Here is a 19985-nt window from a genome sequence, read left to right as displayed (position 1 = left end):
CACACCACGAATGATAATAATGATAAATATCAGTGATATTACTGAATTATCTGACAGAATATATGAAGAGAAAAACACAATAAAAATGAGAAGTGAATATATATAAACAAAAAAAGGAGCGCTACATAGGTAACATTCACTTTCCATTTTTATGGTGTTTTCTCTTCATCTGTTCAGTAAATACCTCAGTAATGGTCACTGATATTTATTATTATTATTATTAATATCGTGGTTTGCATGCATTCTAATGGAACAAGCTAGAAGGCCATGATCAGTATTGTCAGTTATTATCGTTATGTTACAGATTTTTTTTCTAAATTCAAGTAAATCTACAGACAACCAGAAGTTCTGCTGAAATGCAAAATCTTTTCATAGTCTTTATTTGACAGTAAATGGGATTTACCTTCTGTCGACAAAATACTGCTTTGACTTTAGTCATATTAATTAGGTAGCAAACCAATGAGCCATAGAATTAGAAACTACTCATTCAAAGGACCTTGAGATAACCAGCTAATATCACAGTCAGAGCAACAAAAGATTATATACATGTTTAAACATGTTTCCTTAGTGTAGTGGTTATCACTTGAGCTTAACACGCGCAAGGTCCCCGGTTCGATCCCAGGTAGAAACATCTGTATAACATTCATGATTCAGCAGGCTTTTTCCACCATAGCTTACACACTTACCTCTGAAGCGTGCTTGTTGGTTGATATGGTGCTATGGACTTTATCTCTGTCCCCCTCTCGATCTTCTTCCTCTAACAGGTTCCTCCTAAGCCCTCTTCACTTCCTCCTCATCATCAATCTCAACACATGCCCATGCCTTCTCAATCTTGACTCTCTTATCACCTCCCTCTCCTCTTATTTCATCATTTTCCAATCTCTCAAGCTTAGTAGAACCTCTTATATCATACGATTATGAAAAAGCATCTATAATCATAGGTTACTATGGTGGTTGTATTTGCATCTACTTTGCTAACTCTCCTCCCTTACCAAGTGAGGAGAGTTTTTTGGTATACATATTAAACAGCCTTCTTTTCTCATCTAGACTTGATTCTATGTGTATAAAATTTTGTAAATGATGTCTTAGCACACTTGCACTGTCCCTTTGATGTCCAATTGGCCTATAATTTAACATTTGTATTGTGCTTTATCTCTTCAGATATTCAGTCAAATACTTCAGTAATTGTCACTGATATTTATTATTTTTAATATTATTCGTGGTTTGCATACATTCTAATGGAACAAGCCAAAAGTAAGGATTTTTTCTTCTAAATTCCATTGAATCTGCAAACATAGTCTTTATTTGACAGTAATTGGGATTAATCTTGTGTCAACAGAACACTTCATTGACTTTTTTATACTGATTAGGTGCAAACCAATGAGCTGTAGAATTATAAACTACTCATTCAAAGGACCAGGAGCTAACCAGTTAATATCACAATCAGAGCAACAAAAGATTACATTCGTGATTAAACATGTTTCCGTAGTGTAGTGGTTATCACGTGCGCTTCACACGCTTAAAGTCCCCGGTTCGATCCCGTGTGGAAACACCTGCGTAACATTCACTCTCCTCTAACAGGTTTCTCACGAAAACCCTTCACTCCCTCCTCGTCATTCAACCTCAACACATGCCCATACCATCTCAATCGTAACTCTATCACCTATGTAATCTTTACTATGCCTGCCCTTTTTCTTATTTCGCGAATCATTTTCAAATCTCTCAAGCTTAGTAGGACATCTTATATCATATGATTATGAAAAGCATCTACAATCATTAGGTCACTATGGCGGATGTATTTGCATCTACTTAGTTAACCTGTTTGTGCTTAATATTTTTGAACCAGTAATTTCACAGTCTAGTTTATACAGATATCATCCATATAGACATCGGTTGCCTTTGGGAATCGAATTGTGGAAACACATAAACACCACAAAATGAAATCCTTCCTTACCAAGTCAGGAGAGTTTGTTGGTATGCATATTAAACAGCCCTATTTTCTCATCTAGGGTTGATTCTATATGTATATAAAAAAATTTTAAATGATGCCTTAGCGCACTTGCACGGTCCCTTTGATGTTTAAGGCCTATAATTTGACATTTGTGGAAGCTGCTGTTATTTGCTTTTATTTACTGTACAATATATAAGTGCCTTTTGACAATGCATGTATTATTCACATGTGGAACTTACAGTTATATTACTTGCTTTGACCTTTTGCTTTAAGATATATATATTTATATCGCTTGCTTTCGACCCTTTATTTTAAGATATATTTATATTGCTTGCTTTGACCATTTCCTGGAACGTTTACATTGCTTGCTTTCGACCCTTTGCTGGAAATTATATTTATAGTGCTTGCTTTGATCCTTTACTAGATATTACGTTCATACGGCTTACTTTGACCTGTCTTGGGAATTACATTAATTCTCTTAGACTCTTTATATCAAGAAGTTGTCGCCTTCCTTTTAGACAGTCAATTTACTGCCACTCTTACACATTTCTGACCATTACTCTCTCTCTCTCTCTCTCTCTCTCTCTCTCGTTGATATTTACATAGTTCCCCGACATTATGTTCTGTTTATAATTTTCATTTTTCAATTGCCTTAAACGCTGACTGTAGAGAACATGTAACTATATATTGTGTCTACGTATTAGGTATATACTTGGGCGAGTCTTTAGACTTTACAATTTCCGTATCATGTAAGCGTGTTTTTATGTATCCCTGATGATGGGAATAGATTCCCGAAACGCTGGTTTAAGTGAAAATGGGAAATGATTGCCGGTCTTCTCGCTGTTCTGTTTTATTAATCAAATAATTCGATAGATATTTGAAGTAGACAAGAAAAATGCCATTTGGTACTTGGCTGTGCAAAATCTGCAACGGAACCTTTTTGAAGTGGCCAAAGAAGGAAATTTCCTGTACAGATGAATCATTTTCACCAGGAAAGCAGTTCGACTTAGCTCAGAAAATATTTACAAATTAAGACGATATATAAAAAAAGAAAACAGCAGTGTAAGATATCTATTTATTAATCATTATACAAATAGCTCCTCATGAAGCTTACGAGATAGATATGTAGTATCCCATTAAAAAAGAATACTCTAAAATGACATCAGTGATGACACAGAAATATAGTAAGTCTGGTTTTGCAGCAAATCATAAAAACTTTAATAAAATCAAAATGGCAGACGACATGGGAACACTCCACGACAACTGGCTAGGTTTATATAACTTATCACTCCTTGTCTTGTTTACATTTGCTCTTTTTTTTTCCTTTTTATCTTGATTTATCTCTTCAAATATTTGGTCTGAAGTTTCCTTAATGGTCATTGCTATTTATTATTATTATTATTATTATTATTATTATTATTATTATTATTATTATTATTATTATTATTTAGTGTGCACACATTCTAGGGGAACAAGCCAAAAGGCTATGTCCATTATTATTAGTTTATTGTTATGATATATATATATATATATATATATATATATATATACATATATATATATATGTATATATATATATATATATATATATATATATATAATATATATATATTAATTCCATTAAATCTATATAATACATAAATTTCTTATAAAATGCAAAAACTTGCCCTATTTTTTATTTGCCAGTAAATGGGTTTTATCCTCAGTCAGTGGAATATGTACTCGTTTACTAATTTAGTCATAATGAGTAGGTAGTAGCATATATGAGCTATAGAATTAGAAAATGAACTCACTCAAAGGAGAAACAGAGCCTTTCCTGGAACAAGATTACCTAATATCAAATACATCACAAAATAATGTTAATCATGATTGAACATGTTTCCGTAGTGTTGTGGTTATCACACGCGCTTCACACACGCAAGGTCCCAGTCCGATCCCGGGTGGAAACATTGGTGTTTCAGCGGGCTTTTTCGTCTATAGCTTGCACACTTGCCTTTGAAGTGTGCTGGATGGTATGGTGTCTCTAAATTGGGCGTCTTATTATGTCACCTGTAATCTTTAGGTTATCATGATAACTGTAAGTGCATCTTGCATCTACCTGGTTAACTTGCCTATGGTTACTAATTGAGAAACAGTAGTCTCACAGTCTAGTTCACTCTGTCATATCCATGTAAACACCTGTTTCCATTGGGATTTGCGCCGTTGAGGCATATATTAGAGTCTAAACCTTAGTTTTTGAGGTCACTGAGATGAATTTGTGGATTGCAAATTGAATTGGCCTTATCTCAGAACAGTCTCTTTCTTCTGGACAGCCTTTGGGAAGAATGTATTGGGTTTTTTGACTGGATTAAAGAACCGTGTTGTCGGCTTGTAAGTCAGGAAGAAGTTTGGCAGCGTAGCTAATGACAACCATCTTTGTAGTCATTTCTGTTTGACTTTTAGCTAATATTACAAGTAGCGCAACAAAAAAACTGAAAGCGTGTTAGAACATGTTTCCATGGTGTAGTGGTTATCATGTGCGCTTCACACGCGCAAGGTCCTTGGTTCGATCCCGGGCAGAAACATCTGTGTTATGTGTTTCAGCAGGCTTTTTCATTCATAGCCTACACACGTGCATTTGAAGTGTGCTGGTTGGTATCAGATGCTGTCTCTTACTAGGTAGGATATCTTCTTTCATTCATAGCATTATGAAAAGTGTCTGTAATCATAAAGTCATAGTGATGGTTGTGTTTACATCTATCTTGCTACCCTGCCTGCGCTTACCACAGTAGTCTCACACTCTAGTTTATTCTTTATTATCTCTGTAAACACCTGTATCCTCTGGGAATCGAACCGTGTTAGCACATAAACTCTACACAGTGAAAACCTGCCACAAGTATGGAGAGTTTTTTTTTTTTTTTTTTTTTTTTTTTTTTTTTTTTTTTTTGCATAGTGTTTGGATAATGATAGTTATTTTGTGCTTGACTACAATTATATACATGTGTGTGTGTGTGTGTGTGGAATTACATTATGATGATGTGACAACGTCTGTAAATAAATAGAATGCCAGTAGACAAAGTTTGGTTAAAAATAATTAAAAGATACACTGACCAAAGGGACTTATATGAGTAGACTGAGATTTACCTACACTTTAAACGTTAAGTATTTTAAACATCTGCATCAGCTCATTAAATGAGATTTAGTGTAGTTTATTCAGTTATCAGCAATTAAAACAAATGCTTTAGCCCAGCATCGAAATCAGCTCCGTGTGTAAGCTCATTAAAAGAGAAGCAGTAGCCGTATAGTAAAGTTTAATCGATAGTAACGAAAATTATTATTTTCTTTTTATGCGGAGATTGAACCATGGGCTTTGCATGCGTAAAGAGCACTAGGCTACATAAACCTTGATTGCTAAATGTACAGTACGTAAGCTACACAGTTCAGTAAGGAAACCTGCACATGTGATAACCGCTTCACTACAGAAACCTTGCGTGTGCAAAAGTATTAAATGAGAAACAGTAGCTGCGCAGTTCTGTATATTCAGCTGTTGGTGAAGAAAACAGCTGTTTTTGGCGCGATTGAACCAGGGACGTTACGTGTGTGAAACACACATGTTAGCCACTACACTACTGGAAACATGTGTCTTATGTGTATTTTTTTTACCTTTTATATAATGTGTTAAAAGAATAAGTATTGATGGAAAATTGCAGTTAAGATGAGTATTAAATGCAATATCCTGATGATTAGTTGCTCTATAACCATTCTGCAGTTTCATTGAGTGTTTTATCTTTGCATATAACAAAATACAGTTACCTTTGGCATTGCTTACATTGGGAGCGCTGTCATTAAAATGCCTATGGCAATTAATTAACTCGATCTAACGCACTACTGTAGTCTCATATCTATGCTGAAAACACCTGTTTCCGCCCGGGATCTAACCGGGGACCTTGCGCGTGTGAAGCGCACCTGATAACCACTACGCTACGAAAACCTTCCATATTACGTCACTATATCTGAAAGAATGTTCTGTCTCTAAATTAAAGTACAAAGAAAGAACATGGAGGAATATTTGTGCTTCCAATCAAAAAACGCGTTCCTCATTCTTGAGAGAGGCGCAATTATTTCATTGCAACCAAATTGGACACATTTCAGTAGCCTCTTATTGTTATTTTTTTTTAGTGTCCTAATGATTAATATTAATTCAAAATGTCAGTGTTTCTGCGGCATTTCATCTAATGTTTTTTCTTGATGCAATGCAAAATGAGAGAATTTTTTTTTTTTTCACTCGGGGAAACACTCTCCTTGGTACTACATCTGCAGTTTAGTGGTCAATGAGTGAAATTCACATGTGCAAAGCAGTTGGCTCATTGCCGGGCAGAAACGTTTGAATTAAATTCTCAAGTTGCACTAGAAGTTTCCATAGATTGCTGAAATAAGTATGTTTGCCATGTTTATTTTAATTCAGCTCTGTCTAAAATATCCACAACAAAATGAGTCAGTGTTTTGGTTGATAAAGCTAAAAAGTCTACAACATCACTTTATTTTTAATTAATTTATTAATTAATTAATTTATTTATTTATTTATGTTTACTGAAGATGAACCCAGGGAAGCGTTCGAAAGCTATGTAAAGGGTTTTTAAATTATACACGAACTCGCTACGTTTTTTTTATTGTTTTTTTATTATTGTGGACCTCTTAGAACAAGCCTGTGTTACCTGTATGCTTCGTAATGACCATAAATTCTTACGCTTAAAACTATCTGTTTCAACAACATGCGCTTATCAATTAAGAGCCAATAGCTCTACAGGACAGTGTTGGCATATATAGGATCGAATCGTGGGCCCTGAGCGTATATTAGTGATAATGTACAGCCAGTTACAAAAGCGGTGTCGCCCCGCCAGGCCTGGCCCGATGAGACCATGCCCTTCTTCCTCTGAAAGTGGCCCAGTTCAAACAACCAGTACATAGTTAGAATGGTTCGAAAGGGAGGAGGAGGGAAATTAAGGTAATCACGCAAAGAAATGCAATATTGAATGAAATATATATATGGGCAGAGAGAGAGAGAGCTTTCATTCCTGTTTAGTTATTAATCAGAGATATACTTGAGACATTTTTCTTTAAGAAACATGTTATCATATATTTTTTGGAAAATAATTATTATCAAATCTTATCACATCGTATTGTTTTTAATCGTTATCATATTTTCTAAATAAAAAATGCCTTAGATATTGTTGGAACTGACTATTCATATTAATATTATTCAGACGAAGATATCCTTTTCAATTATACTATAAGCACGTATCTCTCTCTCTCTCTCTCTCTCTATCTCTCTATCTACTCTCTCTCTCTCTCTCTCTCTCTCTCTCTCTCTCTCTCTCTCTCTCTCTCTCTCTCTCTCTCTCTCTTTCACTCCGTCCTCCGTCTTATATCGCCTGGATTGACTATTTAAATAATGGTAGATGTTTGATATGCTATTTGGATGTGGCCAGGGATCACAAAACCGTAAATGGCTACTTTACCAACTTGTGCTAGCTGTATCTATTTGTGCCCTAGATTGACTGAACTATAATTACCTGTATTACCAATAATATTCGAATCTGGTCACAAAGATGTTACACACCAGGTTCTGTAGCCGTGCGTTGTATAAGTCATTAAAGCATCAACTTTGCAAGGATATTATTTCATTAATTAATCTATGCCAAGAACACATTACTGGATATGCTAATCTAGTACTACAGGATTTGTATTTATGGCATAACTTAGTTGAGTTACTAGTATTTCAATTCGCTATATTTCTTATGTTATAGAATATTTGTTATATTATTTCCGAAACTCTTTGTGAAAATAGATGATGTGAAATGAAATGCAGTGAAATGTGTGCATCGGTGCATTAATATAATGATGATTTGGGGACAGTCTTTAGACCTGGTCAGATCGGTCACGACTCAGCTAACCATCCCCCCACCCCCGCACCGTAACCCCCTGCCCACCACTTTCGATATCTCCTGTTCATTAGTCTTTTATATAGCCATGTTTTTATTTTTTGTAATGAAAAATTGTAAACATTTGGAAAATAAATAGCGTATGAAATACTGTCATCCGAGTATTATTTTACCTTCCAAAAAACATCCATCAGAATAATCTCATAATAACTGTAGGACGTTGAAATCCAGAACATGAGGTGCGGCGATAGAAGGATTTTTATAACAAGGTGGGGGTTAAAGGTGATGGGAGACAGGTGACATTGGGTGACCTTAATCAAAGCCCCACAACAAGAACAACAACAACAAAATAGTTTGTAGGCTTACTCCCCGAGTAAGCGAAAATAATAACGGAAAGTAATATAATGACAAATGGTGTATGATAAAAATGACCTTTTCTCATTCAAAAAATTAATCATTTATTCTTTTCACATCTGGAATCAGAATAAATCGAAGTGATATAATTTGATTGTCTTGAAATGGGCATGATCCAAATTTTCTTAATAACGAACCAGAAAGTCTTATGATCCCAGACAACGAAAAAAAATTTAAAAATATAAAGAATCCTTTTCTTGGAGTAAAAACTCATTTCTTGCGCTCACACATCTTTAATAACCTGGTCTCCGTGATAACAACGAACGTCCCATTTTTCCCCCAAACAGGAATCTCTCGAGAATATTTTCATTTATTACAAGTCGGAATCGAACATCTGAAAATAGTTTCTATTTTCCTCGGCATCACTTGAGAATATTATTTATTGAGTCGTCGGTTGGTCATTGCGTCGTCTTTTGTTTTCTCTCTTTTGTTTTCTGTTTTTATGTTTTTATATTTTTGCTTATTATTTCATTGCCTGGTTTATTTCATTTCTGATTTTAAGATTCGTTCATTCTCATGCGATTTTTTTTACGTTTAATTTTCTCATTTACTTCTATTCACAACCAACAATCAGAAGTTTTTTTTAATATGGCAGATAATCAGCTAAAGATGTACTTAAAAATGTCGTTGCTCTTATCAAGAACAGACTGATTATCAACTCGCAGTAGTACTATATTAATGTATTATATATCTGGATAGGTAACCCACGAACTGGTATGACCAGTGAAGTAGTGCCTGTCACCCCCCCCCTCTCTCTCTCTCTCTCTCTCTCTCTCTCTCTCTCTCTCTCTCTCTCTCCTCGATAAATGAAGTTAAGAAGTATTAAACCATATTACTCGAAAAAGAGAACCCTCCCCCCCTTAGTGAATGCCAGATGCCTTTGGTACATAGACCTTACAGACTTTACATCTTGTTCGGGTTGCCCCAGGTCCCTCAGTGTGAGGCACCTCTAATGTCTACCAGAGAGTTGCTAGCACATCTTCCGGTATATTTTGCATCTTCCAATCTTGGATGGTCTGGGATGCAGCTTAGACATTTGTCGAGCTTATTCTTAAACACATCTACGCTCACTCTTGATATATTCCTCAGATGAGCTGGCAACGCATTGAATAGACGCTGCATTATCGATGCTGGTGCATAGTGGATTCATGTTCTGTGTGCTTTCCTTATTTTTCCTGATAGTTTTGGGCACTATTAATCTACCTCTGCTTGCTCTTTCTGATATTTTTAGCTCCATGATGTTTTCGGCTATTCCTTCTATCTGTTTCCATGCCTGAATTATCATGTAGCGTTCTCTCCTCCTTTCTAGACTATATAATTTTAAGGATTGTAGTCTTTCCCAGTAGTCAAGGTCCTTAACTTCTTCTATTCTAGTTGTAAATGACCTTTGTACACTCTCTATTTGTGCAATATCCTTTTGATAGTGTGGGTACCATATCATATTGCAATATTCAAGTGGACTACGAACATATGTTTTATAAAGCATAATCATGTGTTCAGCTTTTCTTGTTTTGAAGTGCCGTAACAACATTCCCATTTTTGCTTTACATTTTACCAACAGAATTGCTTTTTGATCATTTCATAACATGTTCCTATTCATCATCACACCCAGGTCTTTAACTGCTTCCTTATTTGTGATTGTCTCATTATTAGGTCCCCTATATGCATATAGCTTTCCTTCTCTGTCTCCATAATTTATTGATTCAAATTTACCAGAGTTAAATACCATCCTATTTACCTCTGCCCAATCATATACTTTGTTAAGGTCTCTTTGTAGAGCGTTCCTATCTTCATCACAAGTAATTTCTCTACTTATTCTTGTGTCATCGGCGAAACTACTCACTACCAAGTCCTTAACATTACTGTCTATGTCTGCAATCATAATAACAAACAGTAATGCATCTAACACCGTACCTTGTGGCACACCGGATATTACCTTAGCTTCATCCGATTTCTCATCGTTTGCAATAACTATCTGTTTTCTGTTGTGTAAAAATTCTTTTAACCATCTTCCTACTTTATCCACTATATTATGTTTTCTAATTTTCTTCGCTAATATATTATGGTCTACCTTGTCAAAAGCTTTTTCAAAGTCTAGATAAACCACATCTGTTTTCATTTTCCCGCTTTTTCATATTTTTGTATATGTTCTCACGGTGGACTAACAGTTGGGTTTGTGTACTTTTTCTGGGTACAAAACCATGTTGTCCTATATTAAACAAATTATTTTTTATCAAATGTTTCATAATATTTTTCTTCATTACCCTTTCATACACTTTTATAATATGTGATGTTAGACTCACAGGCCTACTATAATTACTTGCCTCTAGTCTTGATCCACTTTTGAAAGTAGGGGTAATATATGCTAATTTGTGCTCATCATAAATCTTGCCAGTATCTACACTTTGTCTTAATAATATTGCAAGTGGCTTTGCGATAGAATGAACTACTTTCTTTAACAAAATAGCAGGGACACCATCAGGACCTGCAGCAGCTCCATTTTAAATTTCATTAATAGCCTGCACAATATCAGCTTCATTAATATCTATGTCAGCTAAATATTCACTATTTTCGTCCCTTACTTCTATATCATTATCTTCATTATCAATTCTAGGGGTGAATTCTCTCTTATATCGTTCTGCCAATATGTTACATATTTCCTTTTTTTCATTCGTTAATCTCCCTTCAATTCTTAGAGGGCCTATTTCTATTCTTCTTTTATTCATCTTTTTCGCGTACGAGTATAATAGTTTGGGGTTTTGCTTGATATTTACTAGGGTTTTTTCTTCCAAGTCCCGTTTTTCATTTTCTTTTGATTGTATAATCTTTTGTTCTGCATTTTCTATCTTACTTCTGTCTCTTGGTATGCATGACTGATGTTTAATTTTCTTCTTCGGTATATATTTATCCACTATTTTCTCTAATATTTTATATAATATCTCCGTATTTACCCTTATGTCATCACTTACGAAAATGTTATCCCAATCTTTGTTTAATTCTTCATTTATTTCTGACCATTTTATATTTTTACTGAAGAAGTTGTATTTTCCATATCCTTCCCACTTTTTCATTTCTTGCTTATCTCTGTTTTCACTTTCTTTGGAATGGACTGTTAATTCTATGACATTAACATAATTCACCTCGTTCACAAATACTAGGTCTAAAGTATTTTCCTTTCTTGTTGGCAGGTGATTTATTTGTTGAATGTTGTATTCTAGTAGCGTGTCTAATGGCTTTTCGAATTGCCTCTTATCTTCTGCACTACTATTACTCTCTTTTTTTATATGTATAAATACAACCACAATCTCATATTCGTTTTTTCCAGTCTACGAAAGGAAAGTTAAAGTCTCCAGATAGGAGAATAGTCCAGTCCTTGTGATTTCTACATATATCATCCAATTTTTCTATTATTATGTCAAACTTTTTGGTATTAGGGGGTCTATATATTACTATGTTCATTAATTTTTCAGATTCAAATTCTACCGCTATTAGTTCACATTCTGAGTTACTATATTTCTCATATATTTTTCCTTGTTTTTTGTCTTTCCCATATATTGCGGTTCCCCCTTGATTCCTATTTTTTCTATCTGATCTATAAGTTTGGAACCCTTTTATTTGATCATCATTCCCAGTTAGACGTTTTTTTTATTGAGGCAGGAGGGTGTGGGTCTGTGTGATTCAAAAAGTCTGATCATGAACGAACCCGCAACAGTCTGTGTGTGTGTGTGTGTGTGTGTGTGTGTGCGCGCGCGCGTGCGTGTGATTCAAAAAGTCTGATCATGAACGAATCGCGACGTGACACGTTACGTCATCCTTGCGCCATAATTCTCATTATTATATTCAAATTTTAGCGGCTCACTTTGTCGGTAGTCTACAAAGGCTGTCGAGGATCATCTTACGACGATGGCAGAGAAGCGGCCGACGTCTCCTGGCCCCCAGCAGGTGGACCCGCCCTCCCTTGATGACCAAGGCTTTCAGAAAGTCCAATAGAAACGGAAAAAAGCCCTTACAAGTATCATCAACCCTTCTAACCCCTCGACTTCTGAAGCACCTACCACGACGTCTCAGGCACTTCCCAACTTCAGAGCAGTATCCCGGCAAGACCAGACATCTTATGCAGCTGTTTTAGCCCTTGAAAAAAAGTACCCAAATGCAAAACTTCAAGCCCGACCGAACCTGAAGGGTGAATTCATTATCACCCCGAGAGATGTACGGTCGGCAGACAAAATTATAAAAGGTAACTGATAACTAATTTGGCTAAGTTCCAAACCCCATGGCAAGTCTATCACCATTTATTAAATGTTTTCTTTTGTTATTAATCAGAGGGCTCTGCCTATCCAGACAGTCCATCCTGTGGCCAGAATCCTCAAGGAAGACTTCATAAGCTCCAAGAAGACATAGCACTTCAACGGTCCAGAGCAGCAGCTGGTCAGTTAGCTTAAGCTGAGCGCGTGGTCAAACGTAGTCGTGTAGAACATGTCCCAGGTAATCCAGGAGATAACGTGACAATTCTCATCCCGTTAGTTGATCGAGGAAAAGGTGATCCAAGAAATGTTATCGGTGTTATTTTAGATCGTAACGAAAATGACATGTATCGACTAGGCATGAGAGATGGAATACTCAAGGGGCGCTACAGTAGGAGCCAATTTGATATCAGTAGCCAGCAACTGTATAGTATTGGCGAAGTGAGTGCAGACAAGGAGATAGGACTACGTCAGGCAGTACAGCAATCATCTAGGTTTGGTGGTCAAGGCTATGCTAAGTGGAACTGTAATGTAGGCAAGAAACAGTGTCAACAAATCGCTGTAAAAGTTACAAAGAAGGTTACAAGTGCAATAGTCCGGCCAATCTGGCTTGAATTGTAAGAATAAAAACTGACATAATATTTAAAATGTCACATTTTATACTTTGATTTTAATTTTGATATATCGTTACATAGGTTTTAGAAAATAAAATTTTACTCAAGAACACGGTTTGTTTTTCTGTCAGTTCATTACTTCACATGAGTCAATATCTTAAGGAAATAATGAGCTCTGAGCTCACACTGAGAGGGTAGCAGCTAGTTAAACACACACACACACACACACACACACACACACACACACAAGGACCTGGGTTCGTTCCTCGGCCGGGCGGGGTTGGGGATTTGTGACCCGTAGCAGGATCATTTCAGTCAATATGCCAAGAAAATCTATCAAAATTTGAGTCACTTTGTAAATTGTCTGCGATTTTTAGCTGATTTATAAACTGACTGTTTGAACCAGGCAATTCACAAACTGCCTGAAAAAAACAGTCACTTTTCAATTTGTCTGGATTTAGATATTGACTGTAACATATATATATATATATATATATATATATATATATATATATATATATATATATATATATATATATATATATATGTGTGTGTGTGTGTGTGTGTGGTATATATATATATATATATATATATATAGATATATATATATATATCATATATATATATATATATATATATATGGGTACTGGTTAGTCTAGGGATTAACAGCTTAAGGGCGTTGTTTTAGATACAAAGAACATAAGGACATATGTACTGTGACAATAAGAGTGAAAGTTTAAACAGTGGTTAAATAAATATTCAAAATACAATGCCATGTGCTAGAGTTTCCTTAAATGTATGTTTAAAATTTAATATGTTACATGTTGGTTTTAGATAAAAATTATAAAATTACATACAGGAATGAAAATGAATATAGAAATCTAAATACAGGAATACAAATATATGTATATATTTTATAGCATGCATAAAGGTACAAGAGATAATTTCTGTTTATACATAAATGTGTATGATTTAAATTTGAGTGAGTGAGCGTGTGAGTGTGTGTGTGTGTGTGTGTGTGTATGTCCAAAATGGTCTACGTTGGTTAACGGTTGCTGATTCGTGTTGGGCGGGGTCTCAGCAACCTGAGCAAGGATGTAACTTGACTTTCGCTGACGCTTGGTCTTCTCATGTCCGATTCTTGTTGGACGTTCAAGGTCGGCTTCTGAATAGCGATGCTCACCACTTCCGTTATTAAGAGGCGACCGTAGTTGTCTTCTCTGTGCACGACCTGGGTGCCTTCTATGAGCTCTTGTAGAGATGGCTTCCTGTCGTGAACATCTATGTAATGTTGATGGATGGCCCCTTGATTTCTATGAGCCAGCAGACGTCTCCGAAGGGTCGTTGTAGTGTGCCCGATGTAGTTTTGGCTGTGAGGTTTACACTCCTCCTCTGGACAAGTAAATTTGTAAACTACATTCGTGCACATCTCCTTCGGTCCCCCCGGAGCGGTGCTGTTCTTCATTATTAAGGCTGCTACAAGGTTGGGCTTACTATATATCCTGAGGCTTATTTTATGGTAAGGGGCTTCTGGGGTTACGCCTCTGTTTATTATCCCGCGTAGTGTGCAGCAATCCTCCTTGTATGCAGACCCATAATGTGTACGATGTTAAATAATCAAGTTCTCCTCGTTTTTCGCCATCGTGTTGGGTTGGTAAATTCGTCCATTTTCTTTTTATTGCTGCTTCGATAATTTGATCTGCATACCCGTTGTTTGTCAGCAGTTGGCGAATTCGGTCGAGTTCGTTATTGTATATCTTTCCATGATGAGCTGTGTGTGAAGGCTCTGTTGACATACGCACTCGCGACAGATTTTTATATATATATGTATATATATATATATATATATATATATATATATATATATATACACAAAGTATATACACACATATATACATATTGTAGATACACAGCTAGACAGCCATTTCTAGTACACATTCACACACACACACTCACTCAGACAGTCAGCCTATATATATATATATATATCTATATATATATATAATATATATATATATATATTATATAAATATATAATATAATATATTATTATTATATATTAATCACGATGATGTGATAATTAATTATTCATAACAAGGCTACGTGGGTCAAACGTTTGAATTGGCTAACATTGTAGAGGGGGTTTCATATCGATTCTAATTACGAAAACACCGAGTTCGACGGTGATTTGTAAGGTCAGAATCGATATAAACTTATAGCCTCTCTGTTGGCCGACTTCATAATGTCACTGTCCATCCTGATTTCGTTCCCGTCCATTGGACGGTGGTTCGATCCCATGAGGGGACAAAATTATTATCGACTAAAAATATATATATATATATATATATATATATATATATGTATATATACTATCATATATTTAGTATGATATATATATATATTATATATATATGTATAAAATATATATATATATATATATATATATATATATATATATATATATATATATATATATATATATATATATATATATATATATATATATATATATATATATATATATATATATATATATATATATATATATATACATATTTACATATATTTAGTATGTATTTTATATATAATATATAAATGATATACATTTATATATATACATAATTATCACATCACCGTGATTCATATATATCATTCGAGCTACAAATGTCCTTTAATATCTAATTCGCACAACCTTGGAATTGATATATTTTCATATATGTACCGAAGGGAAATTTTAGTCGATAATAATTTTGTCCCCTCATGGGATCGAACCACCGTCCAATGGACGGGAACGAAATCAGGATGGACAGTGACATTACGAAGTCGGCCAACAGAGAGGCTATAAGTTTATATCGATTCTGACCTTACAAATCACCGTCGAACTCGGTGTTTTCGTAATTAGAATCGATATGAAACCCCCTCTACAATGTTGGCCAATTCAAACGTTTGAACCATGTAGCTTTGTTATGAATAATTATCACATCATCGTGATTAATATATATCACTCGAGCTACAAATGTCCTTTAAAATCTAATTTGCTCTACCTCAGAATTGGCTAATATGGTAGAGAAGGCCTCTCTATTGGCTGACTTGATAACGTCACTGTCCGTCCTGATTTCGTTCCCGTCCACTGGACGGTGGTTCAATCCCATAAGGGGACGAAATTATTATGGACTAAAAATTCCCTTCGGTACATATATGAAAATATATCAATTCTGAGGTAGAGCAAATTAGATATTAATGGACATTTGTAGCTCGAATGATTTATATATATACATATATAAATATATATAATTATGGGCCTTTAGCAATCGCAAGCGATCTCACCCCTGGGGCATCCTCGCCAATGGAGTGTCATCGAATGGGGTTTTATTTTTGCCAGGGATGGACCCTTCCCCATTCTCAGCTCCATCAGCTAGCCAAGAGAGATAGAATCTTCCCTCCTGCCACACCAGGATAAAATATTTTGCATGTACTGTATGAGGCATTGAACTTACGGGTTTTTACGCCGCGCCAGAGGTTGCCTCAGTAGTATATGCAAGTATTCAACTCATTATGCATTCCATAACCCATGCTTTGCACATATAGAACTTACGGGTTTCTACGCCACGCCAGAGGTTGCCTCAGTAGTATATGCAAGTATTCAACCCATTATGCATTGCATAACCCATGTTTTGCATATATGAAAGGCATTGAACTTACAGGTTTTTACGCCACGCCAGAGGTTGCCACAGTAGTATATGCAAGTATTCAACCCATTATGCATTGCATAACCCATGTTTTGCATATATGAAAGGCATTGAACTTACAGGTTTTTACTCCGCGCCAGAGGTTGCCACAGGAGTATATGCAAGTATTCAACCCATTATGCATTGCATAACCCATGTTTTGCATATATGAAAGGCATTGAACTTACAGGTTTTTACGCCGCGCCAGAGGTTGCCACGGGAGTATATGCAAGTATACAACCCATTATGCATTGCATAACCAAGGTTTTGCATATATGAAAGGCATTGAACTTACGGGTTTTTACGTCGCGCCAGAGGTTGCCACACAAGGAGATATGCATGGCAAGTATTCAACCTATATGCATTGCATAAAAACCCATGTTTTGCATATGAAAGGCATTGTAACTTAGCGGGTTTTTTGCCCGAGGGCTCCCAGAAGTGTTGCAAACAAGGGTATATGCAGTATAACCCAACCATTATGCATTGCCATTTTTTTTAACCATTATTTTTGCAATATATTTTGACCCAAGGCATTGAAAACCTTGAACCGGATTTTACCGCCTTTCTAGAGGTTGCCACAGGAGTATATGCAAGTATTCAACCTATTATGCATTGCATAACCAAGGTTTTGCATATATGAAAGGCATTGAACTTACGGGTTTTTACGCCACGCCAGAGGTTGCCACAGGAGTATATGCAAGTATTCAACCCATTATGCATTGCATAACCCATGTTTTGCATATATGAAAGGCATTGAACTTACGGGTTTTTACTCCGCGCCAGAGGTTGCCACAGGAGTATAATGCAAGTATTCAAACCCATTATGCATTGCATAACCCATATTTTCGCATATCTGAAAAGGCATTGACTACGGGTTTTTACGCCGCGCCAGAGGTTGCCACAGGAGTATATGCAAGTATTTAACCCATTATGCATTGCATAACCCATATTTTGCATATATGAAAGGCATTGAACTTACGGGTTTTTACGCCGCGCCAGAGGTTGCCACAGTAGTATATGCAAGTATACAACCCATTATGCATTGCATAACCCATATTTTGCATATATGGAAGGCATTGAACTTACGGGTTTTTACGCCGCGCCAGAGGTTGCCACAGGAGTATATGCAAGTATTCAACCTATTATGCATTGCATAACCAAGGTTTCGCATATATGAAAGGCATTGAACTTACGGGTTTTTACGCCGCGCCAGAGGTTGCCACAGTAGTATATGCAAGTATACAACCCATTATGCATTGCATAACCCATATTTTGCATATATGAAAGGCATTGAACTTACGGGTTTTTACGCCGCGCCAGAGGTTGCCACAGGAGTATATGCAAGTATTCAACCTATTATGCATTGCATAACCAAGGTTTCGCATATATGAAAGGCATTGAACTTACGGGTTTTTACGCCACGCCAGAGGTTGCCACAGTAGTATATGCAAGTATTCAACCCATTATACATTGCATAACTAATATTTTGCATATGAACTTACGCCTTCTGGTGGCCTTCTGGTTCTCTGAACAGCTTTTGGCTCTCAAACTGAGAGTTTCATCCTCCAGCCTCCGAACAGCTGTTGGCTTTCAAGCTGAGAGCTCTCCCTCCAGCCTCCAAACTGCTGTTGACTCTCAAGCTGAGAGCTCGTGCTTCTACCTCCGAACAGCTGTTGACTCTCAAGCTGAGAGCTTGTCCTCCTACCTCCAAATAGCTTTTGGCTCTCATACTGAGAGCTTGTCCTCCTACCTCCAGAAAATGTTTCCTTTGACTCTCACCAGGCGAGTTTGTTCGTTCCTTGAGACAGTGCCTTGGATGACGAGTTGGGGGAACTCAGCAGCCATTGCCTTCCTTCTCAGTGAAAGATGAATATCCTGAAGATCTTTATTCATCTCCGTGAAGAACATCTTCCACAATGTGCTTGAGGCCCTCCCATTGTTTCTCGTAATCCTTGTTCTTCTCCCGCTGGGCATTCCAGTACTTCTTACGTTGTTTCTTTTCTGTCTCACGGGCCTTCTCACAGGGGTCTTCCTCACTCCCTGTGCCTTTCCTTCCTATAGTTCCCCCTGTGCACTTCTCTCGCTTCCCTTCTTCAATCATATCATCTCCATGTTCCAGCGCAATGTGTTCTAGCTGGAAATTCCTCTGAGCAGTCCCATGTAGAAACATCATCAACATGTACTTGTCATGTTCCCTCAAAGCCTCCTCCTGTGTTCTTAGCTGTTCCCTGAGACGCTTTTCTTCTCTCATTCTATTCTGCTCCTGTAGCTGAATCTTTTCTTTCAGCATATCGCAGTCCTTGAGAAGTCGCTGCACTTCCAGCTGGGCTTCACTCTCCTTCTTCTTCAAAGAGATGATATCTTTTTCTTTACAATCCAGCAAGCATTCCAGGCTCTGTTTTTGACGGAGGACGCTTTCCATGTTATCCTGGATTTGCTTTTCCCGCGTTCATTCTGCTCCTGCTTCTCTTTTCTTTTGCCTCAGGTTCTCCTGATATTGCCTTTTCATTTCAATCTCTACGTCTTCCTTCTCCTTAACTAAGAGACTGTTTTTATGTACCTGCTCCTTGAGTGTTCTGAATAGCCTTTCTGCCTCCTCGCAGTTATTTTCCAGCTTCATCTCCATATTTTCAATTTGTTCTCGATAGACTTCATTATCTTTCTGCAGCCTCTCGACCTCCTCGTCTTTCTCGTTCTCTCTTTTCTTCGCTTCTTCCAGCAAGTTCCCTATTTCTTTCAGACGATGGAGAGCATCCTGCAGATTATTGTTATTTTGTCTCTCAGTTTCTAATGATTTCTCTAGTAATATTATATCCAGTGTCTTTTCTTTTAATTCTCCTTTCATCTTGGCGTTTTCTCCGCCTAGTTCAGCCACCCAGTTCTTCATGACTTGAAGCTCGTCTCCTAGTAACTCATGACTTGTTTTCTCAGCGTTTAAGATTTCCTTTGTCAAGATGGCCACAGATTCTGCTTGGCTGAGAAGTGACTGGAGCTTTTGATTTTCGTCCTGCATCATCAGGACATCCTGCTGGATACTTACGTTCTCTTTTTCAGCGAGCCTCAGTTTTTCTTGGAGAGAAGAGTTATCCTCTTCAGTTCCCTCCAATCGTCTC

At 36.6% G+C, this 19985-nt stretch overlaps 1 protein-coding gene and 2 non-coding genes across 3 annotated transcripts in view; 2 read left to right on the top strand and 1 right to left on the bottom strand.

Annotated features, from left to right (window-relative positions):
- LOC135216966 (E3 ubiquitin-protein ligase synoviolin-like) overlaps positions 1-19985 on the top strand; it is a 313218-nt gene that overhangs the window by 178495 nt on the left and 114738 nt on the right. The window lies entirely within an intron of this gene.
- Trnav-cac (transfer RNA valine (anticodon CAC)) lies at positions 4443-4515 on the top strand. The gene has a single exon. It is a non-coding gene; the product is annotated as a tRNA-Val (tRNA).
- On the bottom strand, positions 5849-5921 carry Trnav-cac (transfer RNA valine (anticodon CAC)). Its single transcript has one exon. It is a non-coding gene; the product is annotated as a tRNA-Val (tRNA).

Source organism: Macrobrachium nipponense, chromosome 7 (genome assembly GCF_015104395.2).
Source record: "Macrobrachium nipponense isolate FS-2020 chromosome 7, ASM1510439v2, whole genome shotgun sequence".
Taxonomy (NCBI): domain Eukaryota; kingdom Metazoa; phylum Arthropoda; class Malacostraca; order Decapoda; family Palaemonidae; genus Macrobrachium; species Macrobrachium nipponense.
This window is presented reverse-complemented; position numbering and strand designations above follow the sequence as displayed.